Raw genomic sequence first — 5,872 nt, forward strand, 5'->3', positions numbered from 1 at the left:
GGATAAAAATGAAAAGTTATGTTAAATTTATGTCTTTAATGTTTTTTCCTTAATATGTATGTCAAAATCCAACAATTCATTTATTATGAAACCGAGGAAGTACTATTTTCAAAATTGAAATAGTCAAGTGCGATATTAATTCTCTGACCGTTAAGAATATCAAGAGTTTATTACTTCGTCCATTTTTAAAAAAATGGTCTGATTTGACTTGATATGGAGTTTAAAAAAATAAAGAAACTTTTAAATCTTGTGGTCTTAAATAAAAGATACGTTAATGCTATGGTCTTAAGCATGCCACGTGGAAAGTTAAAAGTAAAAAGTTGCTAAAAATAGAATGAGGTCATTCTTTTTTAAATGGATTAAAAAGAAAAGTAGATCCTTCTTTTTGATACGGGGAGTACTCTTTTGTGTATTGTACCATCTGGATGCAATAATGAAATATTTATGCTTTTCCCTTTTGTAAAGAATGAAGTTTTCTAATTTAATTGCTATATCAATTTAATTATTCTATAACACAGTCTATTATTTTTTAAAAAGTATCAATATTATACTGCTTCAGGGAAAGAAAATGACAAAATCAGGTTGCTAAAAAATTTTTGTAATTTAGGTGGTGCTCTAATACAACGAAACATATACCATTTTCTTAGCTATTTGCTCCTCAATTCTACTTTTTGCTTCAAAGACTTGTTGGTTGTGCTCCATCCAAATGCAATGTGTGAATAGTATATATCATCTTAAGTAATTGAGCCCCTTGTGATTTTCCTTTAGTGTTCTGCAAGATACAATTAAATGTTGTTCCCATGTTGTATGTAGTGACTCAGTTAACTGCATCCAGTTGAAAAGGTGTATCTTGATTTTTTTTTGAAATTGTGCAATCTTCAAAGAGGTGAGCATTAGTTTCATCACATTGTTTACACAAGCTACACTTGGGTTCAACCTCAATGTCCTATTTCAGAAGTCGGTCAGCTATGAATAGTCGGCCCTGTACGTAAATTTACATTGTGAAAATAGTCTTTGATCGTGCATAATTGTGAAACATTAGCCCCTTTCAGTTATTTTTGCTTTCTCTCCTATCAAATGATAGTAGATTTGTCTTGTGGTGCCTTTGGTTCCTTTAAGATAACTGTGACATGTCTGTAGAATGGTCCTCTGTGCAAACACTTTTCGATCATTCAAGCTGCTTGTTTAGGAGTAGTCACTAGCTAAATTGATTGTTCTTAACATTGTATCCTTCTTTGTTGCCACATTCCAAACTGAGTTTAGTAACAACTGCTTTATTCCACAACTCCATATTAATAAGATTAAAACCTTCTACCCTTTTTGGGGTGCAAACTTTATCCCAAGCCACCAAAATCTTTTTTGATATAACATTAGCCTCATCCCATAAGTAACTTCTACAATAACTCTCAGTTATCTTTAGAACTTTAGCTGGTATTATAAAAAGTTGATCCCAAAAAGATTGCATGTCATATAACACAGACTGGATGAGTTGCATTATGCCTGCATAAGACAGTTTTTTGGTTGTTCATGATGATATCCTTGCAATTATCTCTTCAATCAAAGGCCTCCATTGAATTAAGGACAATTTCTTGGTAGAAAGTGGAACACCAATATATTTAAATGGAAGTTCACCACTTGAGTGTAACGACTTGTTCGATCGTTTTGAACACTAAATTTAAATAACGAGTAATTTAAAGGATTAATTTATTTTATGATTAATAAAAGTAAATTTTTTATTTCAAATTGGAAATGAGCCTCATCCATTACTCCTTTATTAGCCATGTACTAGTCTAGGGTATTAATTAATTAAATATAAATAACATAAATATCAATCAATTATAATCTCTCACTTTTTAAATTACTTTACTCTCTCTCCCTATTAATATACGTAACATAACCGACATATAAATGTATATGATGGGATTTTTATAATATATTTAGGAAATTGAGATTTTTTATAATATTAAAAATATAAATTACTCCCCCGTTTAAAAAAGAATGACCTATTTGACTTGACACAAAGTTTAAAAAAATAAGAAAGACTTTTGAATTTTGTGGTCTTAAATTAAAGTAGTGTCAAATATACCAAAATATCCTTTAATCTTGTGAACATAAATATGTCATGTGAAAAGTTGAAATTAAAGTATTGTAAAAAAGGAAAGGGATCATTCTTTTTGAAACGAATTAAAAAGTAAAGTAGATCTTTTTTTTTGAAACGGAGAAAATATATATTTGTTTAATTTTTAGATTAATTAATTATCCTCTCAACTTATGAGAGAAGAAGAAAATTAAAAAAAAACGGATGAACTGCATAGAGAAAAATTAAGGCCATCAGCTTCAGGTAATAAATTTGAGAACTTCAAAGTTTGTTCTTATTTCTTGTTGCACGTGATTTTGCTGGGGGGATAGTATTTCATTCCTTGGCACAATTCTCTGTTGAGTGGGAAAAGAAAAACAAAAAATAAAAACAAAGTAATTTTGTCTTATTAGTACCATGAAAAAAACGTGAATACCATGAAAAAAACGTGAATACAGTAGCAGTAGCATATTGTGGGAAATCTTGTTTGTACTGTATGGAGAAAAAATATTTTTTTCTTCTTGAACTTATCCATCAAACTCACTTTAGCATTTAAATTTAATTTTTGTTTATTTATCTCCCTTAACATCTTTAAAGTAAATTATTTTCACCCCTCAAAACTGAATACACTCTCACAATGGAGAGTGTGTTACACCCGCTTACACTTCAATATCACGTCGATGCCACGTTGGAGCCACGTAAGAAATTATTATTTTTTTTTAAAAAAATTAATACCTCCCGCGTTATTTTTATATAATTTTTTGAAAAAAAATAACAAATATCTATACTATTTTATTTATATAAATATATATATATATAAATATATATATTTATTTATATATACATATATATATATATATTTATATTTATATATACATATTTATATATATTAAATAAAAAGTATACCCCCACCCCCATTTTCTTTCTTCTTCACACCCTCACCCCATCCTGCCCACCCTGCCCCTCTTTACGTTCCCCCGTCCGCTCTCCTCCTCTATCAAACCCACCCCACCTCCACTGTTTTTCAATTTTCCTCCATTAACAACCTTTCACCCTACCTTCAATTTCAATTTTTCCTCCACCTCCACCCCTCATTTTTCTTCTTCTTCAAACTACCCACCCTCGTCTCCGCCCCCGCTCCCTCTATTTCTTTCTCTTCTTCCAGCCAACCCCCATCCCCACCTCCAATTTTTTTTTTTTCATTTTTCTTAATTAACACCATTAGAGAATAATCACAAAAATATCAAATTAAAATTTTTCCTCCATTAAACATCATCTCAACCTTTAATCAAACTTTCTCAAGTTTTCATCCACCAAATTCATCCTTGAAAATGTAAACATAATTAAAGAATAGGGAAGAAACAATGAACTCCAAAAATAAAAGTTACGAAAATTTCTTTCAATTTTATTATTCTTCGAACTGAATTAATGAAGCAATTTAATGTCTTCAATATCTTCGTTGGAGAATGTATCAATGGAGAAAAATGAAAAAAAATGGAGGAAAGTGTTGTTGGAGGATGTGCTTGAGGTTGTTAATGGAAGAATTAATTATTTTAGAAAATGGGTGTTGTTGTTTATTGATGTATTGGAGAATAAAATGGTGTTGGGTGTGGGGTGTAGGTGTGTGGGGTGGGGATGAGAGGTGAAGGGGGTGGGGGGTATTGAAGAAGAAAGGAGTTTTTCTTTTATTTGTGTGTGTGTGTGTGTGTGTAAAAATAAGTGGGAAAAGAAGAAGAAAAATCTGAAACGCGCCCCTTTTTTATTTTAAATGCCACGTCAGCATTAGGCGGGAAAATAATTCACTTTAAAGAAGTTAAGGGGGGTAAATAAATGAAAGTTAAGTTTAAGTGCTAAAGTGAGTTTGGAGGACAAGTTCAGGGGGGAAAATGTCTTTTCTCTACTATATGGCATGCAATCTTTATATGGCATGCCTTTGTGTGTAATCTTTATACACAATCTTTATGTGTAATCTTTATATGCAATCCTTATTTGTGTATGTTGGAGGCCGTCAGGTTGATATTGGGGAAATGTGTAATTAGTTTATAGTGAAATATAGAAGAAGGGTGGAGCGGTACACCATTGAGCTAATTGTTGTATATTATTATTACCCATTCTGTTTTGTGTATTATTTTGGAGGGTGTAATGAAATCAAAGTCGTTTCGGGGATCTTATAAGAATTTTTATGGTATGTGGATGTAATTGGAGGAGAAAAGGGTTAAAAGAACAACCTTGATTGATAAATTAAGGGCTTACTACTTGGCTACTGTTTTGGTGAAGTTAAATAGCCCAAATGTGTTGGTTGGTTACTAATATTAGTTTATCATATATTTTATTGTAGATAAGTAATCTAAAAGGCTGGAAGTCAAGTTGGGTTAGTTTCGGAGTTATACAACCAGGTATGTAAAGCTACTCTATCTCGTATTATTTGGCATGAAATCTAGCACTTTTGGTACAACGTAAGCTTCTAAAGCTTTCCCATAGTAAATAATACCTAATAGCAGCACATGATCTCCCATCTAGCTGACGACCTTGCTTCCGCTCCCCAATGTGTTAAAATACCTCACCACGTGCTTATTATCAATTTTTCATTTTTACATTCACTAGTAAGTATCTAGAGTTCTCCTTTAACTCAAATAAGACACGTATGTTATTTTCAGCTCCTAAATATCTCATTCGTGTACAATCTGCTCCATACCTCTTTGGTATTGCATTAAGTGTTTATTCATATGTCTCTTATTAGTAGATTATTGTTTCAAGGTACCATAATGTTATGACCACCAAGGTAACAATCTAAAAGGCTAAATAAACTAAGTAACACAATCTGTAAAACGGGTGGCAGCTCAGGGGCAAAAACCTAGCATGGGTCGATCCTAATGTTCATATGTGGGTGGCAGCTCAGGGACATAAGCCTAGCATGGTCCGATCCCGATTTGTTTATTTACCACTGATTAGCTGGTCATTTGCACTATATGTCTTACAAAGATTATGAAGTAAGAAGGGTAAAAATGAAGAAAAGAATGTAATGTACCTAGTCCCACAAGTATATATAAAGGTTGTCTACTAGCACTACTTATACACTTATCTGATTTCTAATGAGCTCGTGTATCATGTGTTGTTACCTGCGCCTTACATATTAAGTACATATTTTCGTACTAATTAACGTCCCGCACGGGGGGCCTGTATTTCATGATGCAGGCATAAGTACTTCAGCTAATACACCTCGCTAGTAAGAGCACGAGATATCCAGTGACTATTGGTGAGATCCAGTTTGATTCGGGGCTTTCCGAGTTTGTTTTATATATTTTGATACTGTACAGTAGTTAAGACTAAGGCGGGGGTTTTTCCCGACCTTAACTAAGTTTCTGTGTATCTTTTAGAGGCTTTATAGACCAATGTGAAGTTAAGCATAGTAGTGTCTTGTCTCTTAGATGTGGTGGCCCCAACGACCAAGTCTTGTATTTATAATTTTGTGCTTGCCCACCTAGTTGTTCTCATCAATGCATTGTATCATATTTGGCAAAACTTTTGGTTATCATATTATGCATGAGGTGTACAGGTTTATAGGTTGGTTTTCTTGGGCCTTACGGCTATGGGTGCCTGTCCGTCCCAAAGGGGATTTGAGGCGTGACAAAAGTGGTATCAGAGCAGGTTGTCCTGGGGAGTCTACAAAGTCGTGTTTGTATAAAGTATTGCTTATGGGTGTGTTGTACACCACATCTATAAACAAAAGGCTAGGGGACATTTAGGGGTTGTCTCTTTTTCTTCATATCGTAGGTCGTGCAATAGAGCCCCAGG

This window comes from Capsicum annuum, chromosome 6 (assembly GCF_002878395.1).
Source record: "Capsicum annuum cultivar UCD-10X-F1 chromosome 6, UCD10Xv1.1, whole genome shotgun sequence".
Classification (NCBI taxonomy): domain Eukaryota; kingdom Viridiplantae; phylum Streptophyta; class Magnoliopsida; order Solanales; family Solanaceae; genus Capsicum; species Capsicum annuum.